At 34.3% G+C, this 13,084-nt stretch overlaps 1 non-coding gene across 1 annotated transcript; it reads right to left on the bottom strand.

The window, feature by feature from the left end:
* Positions 1-8,130: 8,130 nt before the first annotated feature.
* On the bottom strand, positions 8,131-8,237 carry LOC128291085 (small nucleolar RNA R71). Its single transcript, XR_008280861.1, has one exon. It is a non-coding gene; the product is annotated as a small nucleolar RNA R71 (small nucleolar RNA).
* Positions 8,238-13,084: the final 4,847 nt, after the last annotated feature.

Consider the following 13,084-nt stretch of genomic DNA (forward strand, 5'->3'; position numbering starts at 1 on the left):
GACACTATGAATTTCTTGTGATGTTGTTTGCTTTAACTAATGCACCTGCAATGTTTATGGATTTGATGAATAGAACCTTCAGACCATATTTAGAAAAATTTGTTGTAGTTTTTATTGATGATATTCTGATATTCCTGAGACGAGTCTAACCATGCCGAGCATTTGAGAATTGTGTTACAAACTTTGCGAGATAAACAACTGTTTTCTAAATTTAGCAAATACGAGTTCTGCCTTGATGACGTCACGGACTAACTAAAATACGACAAAGGAAAGCGCACCTATCGAATGGTAGTATAGCTACGGTGAGTTGGGAATGTTGTATCCACGAGGACTAAATGTACTGGTAATTACTATCTTTTCATTATCTAGCCTATAAATTGAAGGGTTGTTTTTAATCTAAAATTAAACTGAACTAATTACTAAGCGACAGAGAGCGAAATGGGAAAATAATAAAAGAAAACTTATGAGAGAGAAAATACCCAAGAAAGAATCCACCTAGAGTTCACTTATTATTCTAAATCTGAATTAAACGATTTATTCATTTGACTTGATCCATAGAAATCCCTAAATTATATCAATATCTCTTTTGAGAGTAAAAATAACTGATTCTACGTTGATTAATTAAAAATCTCTTTCTAATTAAAACCTCTATCGTCGCATTAACTCGATCTATGGATTCCTCTATTAGATTTGACTCCAATTTGGTAGATTTATGTCGTCCTATTTCTAGGATTGCATGCAACTCCGCTCAATTATGCCAGATCTACTCTTAAACAAGGACTTGTTATATTTGTGAAATTTCATGACAGGACATTGTATATTAGTTAATTTATATATATAGCTATGTTGGGAGGTGAGTTTTAATGTCTTAAAACCCATGAACTTACTAAGCATGTTTAATGCTTACTCTGTTTCATTTTCTATTTTTTATAGTTAGCATTTTACGGAACTCGATGATCGGATCATTCAAGAGATCACACAATCCAAATTCAGTCTCGGTAGACTTTATTATCATTCAAAACTCAATTTTGTGGCATGTAAATAGGCTTGATATGCATAACTTTATTTTGGATGATAATGGTTTAGATATACATATAATACTTGTTCTTAAACATTATATGGTATGTTTACAAGTCTTTATAAGTGTTAGTGCTTGTGAATGGTTTAATGTCTAGTTGGTGGACATAAAAATGGATGAGTTTTTATATGTGCATTGTGATTAAAGGAATAAATGATTTGGTATAAACATTTGATAGTATCATATGTTAAATGGCATACTTGAATTGGATGAATGGTATAAATGGTACCAATTGAGTTGAATAACTTATAATATTATTATCTCCTTATTGATATAATCATGCCACTGTGGCATATTGTCAGTTACTTTTTAGGTCAAAATATGTATGTTTTGGATTGGAATTGATATGTTTTTATTAGGGTTGCAAGTTGTGATTACTTAGTTTATTTTGTTTAGTACAATGTCTCTTTCATGTGAAATAGCTTGAATAGTTTTGTGGTTGGTTAAATAGATGCGTTAGTATGTGTTTGAGTTGGTTTTGTACAGGTCTAAATGGCCAAAAATATACCATTTGAGTCTTTGGTGTGGCTTTGCCCAAATTAGGTACCAAATGGCCAAAATTTACCAAAAATAGTGTTCTCGTCTCGATGTGAATTTTCTCTTATCGCAATGTCGAATGATAGTTTCTAACGTCTTGACATTAAGTGTTTTGACATCGTCATGTGACTCACTGTCCAGCATCGTCATGATGTGGAGAAGGGCTCGTTGCAACGTGAAGTCCAACTTTTCAAAACCTTACAATTTGGTCCTAATTCATGCCTGAGTCACCTATAGAGCTTCTATAAACTAAATTTAGTCTTGATTTCAGTCTTGAACAGTAATATGTGAGCTCTACATTGCGAGCTAGTTATGAACAGTGTTTTGCAAGCTCCTCATGAACTGCGAGCTCTATGTTTAAGTAAATGTTTTGACACCATAATCTTCTGTAACCATTGGATATAATGGCATGACATAGGATTGTAAGTACTCACCTTTGTGTTTTGTGTTTTTGTCGAGAGGCCTTGGGACAGGTTAGGAGGAATAAGGGAATGTCAAGCTAAGCCCCATTCAATGGGATATGTTGTTGTGTTTGGAGAGTGCTTAGCTTTATGCTACACTTATGGGACATGTTAAGTCTCTTTGAGTCAAAGTGAGGAGTTTTAAGGAGATCCACTTATCCAATAGAAAAAAAACATGTGAATAGGTTTTGTTTTAAAAAATTATGTTTTACTAGTTTAATGAATGTTTCATGAACATCAATAGCATGTTCATGTTCTGTTATTTACTGTAGCATTTCATTACCCTATTTCAGCAATAAAGATGGGTTCGGGGTGTTACAGCAAGAGCAAAGAAGACTCATGAGATTTGAAGGGTCTTTTGAAGGTGCATTAGCTATGAAAGCTCAGTAAAGTTGAGGATAAAGGGGAAAGAAACATGAGAAGAAAAATGAGGGAAATTCAAATTTTGATTCTTCCATTACAAATACAGGAACAATGTAACACCTTATACTCGATTCGGTCGTTGAACCCCATCTATGGAAAGCCACATTAGCCACCTAAGTGGCTCTCTATTTAAAACCTACCTAACCTCCAACACACCACAAGTTAAAACATAAAACATGCTTAAGTTACTAATATACAATGGAATAAGTGCTTTCACCAAAACACTTAAGCTAACCTCTATTCAGGTGGTATTATAAGTTTAAATAAACAATTATCTCATTAACTGTATGATACACATCTCAACATTAAGGTCCGCTCTTAGCATAACTCACACACTCTTAAGTCTTCGCAGAGTAAGACTCCTTAAAACAGGGTAAGTTTTGCGAAAAACCCCTACATATTTAGATACTGCGAACATGTTTCGCAGGGTTTCTCCTAGTCCGTATATAAAAACTTATTAAAGGTTCATAGGCAATAGTTTTCCAGTCACTTAGGGTTTGTACTTTGTTCAATTTGAAAACCTTGTCACTTTGTAGCAACTTTGGCGAACTCTATATAAGTTTGTCAGTTTTTATTATTTCATGTTTTTGCTTATGAAGAACACTTTGTTAGAAATTAAATACTTAAGTATGAATTTTTAAATTAAGAAAACATAAACCAGACTTGGAGTATAATTTTATACTTGAAATTTAGGTTTGTATATATAGTTTTATCGGTTTGCAAGAGGTATTAAAAATAAACATAAACAACACTAAACCTAGTACAATCGGCGAAGTCAACATATAGAAAGATATCTCTAAGCCCAAGCAGAAACCTGTATTGCCTTTCTGTCTAGAGTTCGCTTGTACCACCTTTTCAGTGTTTATGCTTTGCCTGAATCACTCACCTCGTCGCTACACACAGTGCGATCTAACTATCTACAGTGTTAGAAAGGAGTGTGTGGGCTTTCGAAAACTCATTGAATATACGTGAAATGCATATAACATGCACAAAAACATAAACTAAACAAGAGTTTTAAGAAAGTTACTGTTCTACGAACTAGGTTCACCATATTTACGCGAAACCTAGTTCGCGGTTACCTATTGTTAGTTAGCTTAAACTAGTAAAACATAATTTTTTTTTAAAAACACAATCCTATTCACATTTTTTTTTTCTATTGGATAAGTGGATCTCCTTAAAACTCCTCACATTGACTCAAAGAGTCTTAACATGTCCCATAAGTGTACCATGCATCACGCACACTTAAATGAATAACATGTACATTTCTGGAGTTCGGGGCCTAACAGGCTAGGGATCGCCAGTAAGCCTGAAAAGCTGGGGTTAGCAATGAGCCTGGCTTTTACTGTTAATAACTTGTGAAATTACGAACCTAACAGAACCATCTACAATCAAAGACAAGGGTTGTTTAAAGCTTTAAACAAACTGGTGAGTGTTCAGGGGTTGCCACTTGTATGTGCAAAATATAGAGTTAATCAGGTACTTAGGGTTTTATCCTAAGTTTCAAGAGTAAGCCTTTTTGAAAACTTTGTCTTGTGATTGTGTCTAAATATGTGCTTTTATGAACAGTAATATGTGAGCTCTATATTGCGAGCTAGTTATGAACAGTGTTTTGCGAGCTCCTCATGAACTGCGAGCTCTATGTTTAAGTAAATGTTTTGAGTCAAAGTGAGAAATTAATTAATATAATTGTTTATATTAATAAATTCAGTAAAATATATACAATTAATATTTTCTATGAACCAAATTCATAAATTAATTATATCTATGTTCTCTATTTGTGCACAACAAGTTTGTACATATAATGTGTTTAATATTTAACTATCAAATTAAATTAATTCAAAAATTAATTTAATTCATGTGACAACTAAACACAATACCAAGTGTTTGGATTCTGTTCGTTTCAACTATAGGGTATGACTCTATAGGCTCTTGTAACATTGGTTTCTAATATTACAAGCAGTAAGTGGCATCCGGCAAGGCATCATTGTCACCCAAGTTAGAAGAAGTCGTGATTTGACATAACCTTTCTGTGATAATCTTTTCATGTATTATATCATTTTATCCTTAATATCTAGTTTGGACACAAGTTATGGAATAGTCACACTTGTATAGTCCAATCTCATATTTCTTGATTTCATGAGTAGACTACAATAAACAAATATGTGTGATATCTCATATCAACTTATTCGAGCATGGTTATGCATTTCTTGTCTTACTCCATCAAAAGGCCTAAGAAATTACTCCCATTATGTAGGATGGATAAATCCTATCTTGATCAACCATATCTCACTACATGGATTGTGGTATATCCAACATCAGTCTTTATAGTACAACCTGTTACAGTAGACATTTTGACTATATCAAAATATATGACACACAATGTTAGGAAAATGATGATCTCAAGTCTGAGGATCATAGACATAGTTATCACTATGAGTAGTATTGTGACTATTACATAATAACACAAGAAACATACTCATAGCGGGTCAGTCCAATATGTTGTTCTCTAGCACATGCTCATGTATTGATTTTGACATCCCTATGTCAATGACAATTCTTTGTCATCAATCAGCTACACATTAGTCTCAATGCATTATTGTTTTCCAAGCCCACAATAATACTTTACTAATGACCTTTTTAAGAATAATCATATTTTCTTAGGATATTATTACAATTCAGTGTATTTATATACACAAAAAAAGAAACTGAAATAATAATGGCAATGTCTTATATTGATAAACAAGGCAAAACGAGTATGTGATTACAATCATCTCATGATTGATCTTTGGGCATACTCTAACAAATATACCATATCAGTGGTAAACTTCAAACCTGGCCTAGTCGTTATGGCTGAATTTGGAAAGCTATATTGACCACAGGAATGGCCCAAAAAAACTTTCCTAGTTTTCAAACATACTTTTTAAACCATTTGCATAAATCGTTCAAAACTAGTGAAATTGAATATTTAACTTAATTTCCTAAAAACATGAAAATTTTATAAATTGATGATTTTGGTATTCAATTTGTAAAAGTTTGATCGCTATTCAAAATTTTCATAATTCCAATCATATTTCAAATTCATTTTTCCTTTCCTTCAAAACTAGGGAACTTGGTTAGTTGTCATTATTTGGAAACCATGTTAATTTTAGAAAAATCAAATGTCTCTAGAAATCTCATTTGTAAATATTAGTAATTTTAAAAATTAAGTCTAGTGTTATTAAAAACTCTTTTCTCAGAATTGCAGCGAAAAAAATGTAATATTGACATATTTTTATAAAAATCACAACGAAAATTTTTGCAAAAACCATATTTTGTTAAAAATTAATATTTCATGTAAATTCGATAAAATATCAATAAAAAATTTAAAACTAGGTACAACCAATAATTTAAACACACAATTCATAAAAGTAGCAGAATTTATATATCAACACAGTTTTTCAGATAGTAGTATGCATGAGGATGTCAACGTAGAGCTTTTTCAGAAATCAGTGCAAGTTTTTCAAAAACATTCCTACCCATCTCCGCTACACACCAATAAAGTGTTCCCCAGAACTCATCCATCCAATAACACTCCACGTTCTGGCCAAACCACTCAATATCGCAGACAAGCTGATAAACCGTAATATATACATATTTTTACCCCATGCTTGGCATATTTATGGATGATTTTTCCTTGGTTTTATTGAATTCGATGCTCCTAATCCTTTAAATTCATGTTTTATACTTAGGCAAGCATTGGAAGGCAAAAAGAGCAAGAAACAGGCCAAAAACGGACAAAATGGGCCTAATTCAACATGGAACACGGCCTAGGCACTTCCTCACGGGTGATCCACACGCTCGTGTGTGACACACCGGTAGACCACTCACCCGTGTGTCATGGCCGTGTCGACATAAAACCAAGTCAGAATTATACATGGCCTTAGCACCTTCACACAGGCATGGCACACGGTCGTGTCCCTATCGAGCCTAAGTCTAATTCTACTCAGAAAAGGCCAATTTTGGGCTAATTTGGGCATTCCAAAGTCTATTTAAAGACCCAAGAAGAGGATTAAAGGGAACACGCAGAGTTCAAGGTAGAAAATACTCAAGGACAGCCATCAGAATCACCTCAGAGGCAGGATCTACATCAAGACTGAAGATTTCCATCCAATTTCCTAGAAGTTTTTGAGTTTCTTTATGTCTTATTGTTTTCCAAACTTTGAGATATTTTCCATTATTATTATGAACTAAACTCGCTAAATGCCTAAGGGAGATAAAACCTAAGACGGATCTTATTATTGTTTAGTTATATGATAAATACTTTTTCTTATGCTTAATTGTGAGATTAACCCTTGCTTTAATATTCCAGGATATTAATTCAGGTTTTTGATGTACTTATTCAGTGGAGCAAAAGTCCCTGTTTAAGAGTAGATCATTCATAATTAAGCAGAGTTGCATGCAATCCTAAAGATAGGATGGCATAAATCTGCCGAATTAGAGTAAAATCTAATAAAGGAGTCCATAGATCGAGTTAATGCGGCAATAGGAGTTTTAATTAGAAAGAGATTTCAATTAATCAACCTAGAGTCAGTTGTTTTGAGTCTCGAAAGAGATATTAACATAAATCAAGGATTTCTACGGATTAATTCAAGTGAATAAATCGTCTAATTCAAAGGTAATAAGTGAAGTCTAGGTGGATTCTTCCTTGGGTATTGTCTTCTCCATCGATTTTCTAAAAAGTAGTTTCCAACTTTAATCTCTGTCGCAATCCTAGTTAATTAGATAATTAATTTTAAATAAAACATTCTCTTAATTTTTAGGCTAGATAATAAAAAGATAGTAATTACTAGTACTTTTAGTCCTCATGGATACGATATTTCCGGTCTCACCATAATTATACTGCTGTTTGATAGGTGCGCTTGCCTTAGTTGAATTTTTAGTTAGTTTTACGACCATCAAGTTTTTGGCACCGTTGTCGGGAACTAAGATATTAGGAATGCTTAATTTTTATTACATTAGCCATTTTTAATTTTTGCAATTTAATTTAATTTTGTTTTTATTTTTAATTACTAATTTTTCTTTTCTTTACATCCGGCAGGTTTTTATAGCTTATGACTAGAAGAAACAGCTCACAAAAACCGAAGAGAAATAAGGCAAAGCCTACAATACATAGAGGAAGGACGAGAGGATGATATTCATACTACGATCGAAGAGATGGCTGATAATCAGAATAATCTGCTACCTCCTGTGGTTGCTGCAAATCCAGTAGATCAAAATCCTACTTCTCGTACTATGTATGATTATGCTAAACCTACTTTAACAGGAACTGAATTGAGTATAGTTAGACCTGCTGTCGCTGAAAATAATTTTGAACTAAAACCTAACACGATCTAAATGATACAACAGTCTGTTCAGTTTGATGGTTTGCATTACGAGGATCCAAATACTCATTTAGCAAATTTTCTGGAATTTTGCGACACCTTTAAGATCAATGGTGTTTCTGACGATGCCATTCACCTTCGGTTGTTTCCCTTTTCATTAAGGAATAAAGCTAAACAGTGGTTGAACTCGTTACCTCGAGGGTCAATTACCATTTGGGAACAAATGACCAAAAAATTTTTGCTTAAATATTTTTCGCCGACTAAAACGGTTAATTTACGAAATGATATCTCTTCTTTTGTGCAGATGGATTTAGAAACACTTTATGATGCATGGGAGAGATACAATGATCTATTGAGAAGGTGCCCTCAACATGGGTTACCCCTCTGGCGGCAAGTTCAAAATTTCCACAACAGGTTAAATGCCTCGACTAGACAAATGATTGACGCAGCTACTGGTGGAACTATCAATAAAAAAACACTTGAAGAGGCTTATGAGTTCATAAAAGAGATGTCACTGAATAATTATCAGTGGCAAGTCATGAGGACAAAACTGACAAAAGTAGTCGGCGTTTTTAACTTTGATTCGGTTGCTATGCTTTCCAATTAGGTAGAACTTTTGAATAGAAAAATTGATGGTTTGCTTTGGCTCTACGCAGGTACATCCAGTAATGCAGTGCGATGCAAGTGGAGGTGGATTAAACAATTCAAAATATCCACCCTATGTCCCCAACATGGAGAACGAGCAATTGAACTATATGGGTAATAATCCTCAACCTCAAAATAATCCTTATAGTAACACTTACAATGCCGGTTGGAGGAACCACCCAAATTTCTCATGGGGCGGCCAAGGAAATCAACGACCACCATCGGCTTCCAACAACAACCTCACCAGCAAGAGAAAAAGCCGAACATTGAGGAGATGATGACAAAGTTTACTTTAGTAGCGAAAACCCATTTTTAGAACACTGAAACTGCACTTAAAAATCAGCAAGCATCAATTCAAGGACTCGAGAATTAAATTGGACAACTGGCTATGATGATTTCAGAAAGACCACCAGGGAGTCTACCTAGTAACACCAAACCCAATCCAAAAGAGCATGTGAAAGTAGTTAGACTAAGGAGTGGGAAAGTGTTAGCTGAATCTAAAAAGAAGCCACCACAAAAAGTTGACAGAAACGAAGGAGGGGAGGTAAAACCCGACAACAATGAAAATTCAGTACCGAAGGAATATAGACCACCAATCCCGTATCCAGCAAATTTGAAGAAAGACCGCATGGATGCACAATTCGATAAATTTCTTGAACTCTTTAAACAGTTGCATATTAGCTTACCCTTTGTTGAAGCTATCTCGCAGATGCCTACATACGCAAAATTTTTGAAGAAACTTTTGACAAACAAAAGGAAGTTTCAAGAATTGTCCACAGTAGAATTAAACTAGGAATTCTCGACCATACTCCAAAATAAACTGCCAACCAAAATGAAGGATCCGGGAAGTTTTACTATTCCCTGCTTAATTAGTAGTTTAAATGTTGAAAAGGCACTGGCTGATCTAGGGGCTAGTATTAATCTGATGCCTTACAAGATGTTCAAGGAACTTGGTCTGAGGGAACTGAAACCCACTAGGATGAGTATTCAACTGGCTGATAGATCTGTTAAATATCCTAGGGGTATTATAGAGGATGTACTTGTAAAAGTAGATAAATTTATATTCCCTATTGATTTTGTTTTGCTTGACATGGATGAGGATGTTGAGGTGCCTTTAATTTTAGGTCGTCCATTTTTAGCCACTGCTCGGGCTGTTATTGATGTGGGTGATGGTAAACTTGTGCTTAAGGTAAGTGACGAAGAGATTATTTTTAAAATATATGATGCCATGAGATTTTCTAGGGAACAGGATGATTCATGTTATTTTATTGACGATATTGATCATTCTACTCAAGATTCTTTACAGGAGATCATACATAAGGATACGTTGGAACTATGTCTTGCCCAAGAAAAAGAGGTAAATGACGATGATTCTGCAGTAGGTAAGATAAAAGCTGAACTAAATTCTAATGAGCCCTCATTAAGACATAAGAGCTATGAAGATATGGAGGTAAACAACGAATTAAAGTTAAAACCCTTTGTTGAAGAACCTCCTAAATTGGAATTAAAGCAACTACCAAATCACTTAGAATATGCTTTTCTTGGAAATAATTCCACATTACCAATGATTATTGCTTCAGATTTACAGCCAACCGAAAAGGACGAGTTACTTCAAGTGTTGAAGGAGCACAAAAGAGCCATAGCTTGGAAAATTTCTGACATAAAAGGGATCAGTCCTTCTTTTTGCACACATAAAATTTTAATGGAAGATGAATATAAACCTTGTGTGCAAGCTCAAAGACGACTGAATCCTAATATGAAAGAAATAGTGAAAGCAGAGGTAATTAAACTTCTAGATGCTGGAATTATTTATCCTATTTCCGGTAGCTCTTGGGTAAGTCCTGTGCAGGTTGCTCCTAAGAAAGAAGGCATGACTGTTATAGCCAATGACAAGAATGAATTAATTCCAATGCGAACAGTCACGGGATGGAGAGTTTGCATTGACTATAGGAAATTGAATGATGCCACAAGAAAAGATCACTTTCCTCTACCAGTCATTGATCAGATGTTGGAAAGATCATCTGGGCATATGAATTATTGCTTCCTAGATGGACTCTCTGGTTACTTCCAAATCCCAATAGCTCCTGAGGACCAAGAGAAAATGACATTTACATGTCCATATGGTATGTTTTCTTATCGAAAAATGCCTTTTGGTCTATATAATGCTCCTGCTACTTTTCAGCGTTGCATGTTGGCAATTTTTTATGAACTCGTGGAATACATTATGGAGGTATTTAAGGACAACTTCTCGATATTCAGTATGTAACAGTCCGGTTTTAGCCTTAGTTAGAATAGTAGTTTTAGGACCACATATCCGAGTCAAAAAAATATTTTAATATTATTTTCCATGTCTATTATAAGTGAATTGACATGTGTGAAAGTCTCGTGTGAAAATTTAACTGTTTGTGTGCTTAATTTGCAAAAAGGACTAAATCGCGTAAAATTTAAAAGCTATGTGCTAGATGTTAAAGTGCCTATTTGAGTTGGCTTTCTAAAGTAAGGGTCCTTATGTTGTTATTTGTCCATTGGGAATGTTAATGGACTAAAACAACCATTCATTAAAAGGTTTTATAATTGTTTAAAAAAGGGAAAAATGGGAAAATGTTTATTAAGTAATTAAAATAAAACAAAAGCATGAAATTAGCCATTTGTTCATGTTATTCCACCAAAAATACAAAGGAAAAAGAAAAGAGAAATCTCACTTAGGGTTCAGCATTTTGAATTGGTGAATTAGGTATGTGTTTTGCTCGGTTTTTGAAAATTTCTATGTTTTTGTAATCATTGCTTCGTATACTATCGAACCCATGCTTCAATTTACGGTTTTGGTGATGATTTTGAAATGTGCCATTGATGAAAATGTGAGCTTTTTGATGTTAGTTGATAAATTATGGAAGCTTGATGTTGGGTTTAAATGTTTTATTTTTGGATTTTTGATGAAATTGAGTAATTTGGGCTAAATTGTGAAAACATTATTTTGAGGGACTAAAATGTGAAATAAATGAAATTTTTGGACTAGTATGAGTACCAGGAGAATTTGGCTAAGCTTGTGTAGATGTAAATTATGTGTGTTTTGTGATTTTGTGAAATAGGGACTAAAGTGTTGAAATGTGAAAATGTGAGGGCTAGTTTGCAAAATGCCCTAATTGTGTACATATGGATTGTTTTGAATTATTTGGTGAATAAAAGGGTTAATTTTGAATACATTTAGATCAAGAAAAGTGGAATTCAGATTTAGACCGAGGGAAATCAAATATTGTAGAATAAACAGTCTGAGTCGACAAATTTCGAGTACGAGCTAAGTTCGTACTTAAAATATGATGTTAAGTAAGTTTAGATGCCTTTATTATACATGGGTTGTATATAATTGAATTGGATGATATGATGAAGAATTGAAAGCATTGGCACTAAGTGTGCGATTTAAACTAGCTTCGGCTACTAAAGGCACTAAGTGTGCGATACTGACTTAGTTTCGGCTAGTTGAGATGGCACTAAGTGTGAGAAATCATTTTAGCTTCGGCTAACCTTTACAGCACTAAGTGTGTGGATGTTAAAGTATGAATAATTTATGCAAAGTCTTCAAATACTCAAACAAGAGGTGAGAATGAAAGTGAGTAAGTATGGGAAGAACCAGGTATGTATGATACCTTTGTGGTAGATGATATTATCTAGGTGAATTTCATTGAATTGTTATGAACATATGGATTGGGTTGGTATAGATTTGATAGATGATTGAGAATTTGTAAATATTTTTATGTTTTATATACTATTGATGAATATAGTACGAGCTTACTAAGCTTTTGAAAGCTTACTTTGTGTGTGTTTGCATTGTTTTATAGATATCGAAGCTACTACAAGCTCGTGGACCGTCAAGGATCATCACCACACTATCAAACCTTAATTTGGTACTTTTGAAAATGCATATTTTTGAAGTATGGCATGTATAGGCTAGTAGTTGTGGAATGGTGTTTTGTGATGTTTATACTTAGCCATGTGATTTGGCTAAGTTGTGCTTGAACTCATGGTGGATAATGATTGATGGTATGTGATGTTAATATGAAATTGTGGTATGTTTTAGTTGGTAAGTTTTGGTAGGATTAACTTGAGATTGAATGATATATGGAAGGAAATGCTTTGGTATGATATTACTTTATGTTTGGTATGAAATGTAAGGTTTATGGGTATGAATTTTGGTGTCTATTTTATGATATGAAAAATGTTACATTTTAGTGTTGTATTTGGCTGAAATAGTGTTATAAATATTTTAGTTTCCTTTGCTTGTAGGATGACCAAAATTGGGGTGGCAAATTGGCTATTTAAATGGCTTGTTTTTGTCCACATGGACAGAGACACGGGCGTGTGTCTCAGCCATGTGCGACACACGGCCATGTTGTACGGTCGTGTGTCCCCTGGGGTACCCTACAATTATAAGTCAGGCTCGCACACGGACTGGACACAAGGGCGTGTGGTCTGGCCGTGTGGGAAAGTCATTTGCTATACCCTATTTTGCCACGGCTTAGACACACAGACATGTCTAGACTGTGTGAGGCACACGGCTTGTTCACACGGGCGTGTGACCTTTT

The sequence above is a fragment of the Gossypium arboreum genome, chromosome 3 (assembly GCF_025698485.1).
Source record: "Gossypium arboreum isolate Shixiya-1 chromosome 3, ASM2569848v2, whole genome shotgun sequence".
NCBI classification, from domain to species: Eukaryota; Viridiplantae; Streptophyta; class Magnoliopsida; order Malvales; family Malvaceae; genus Gossypium; species Gossypium arboreum.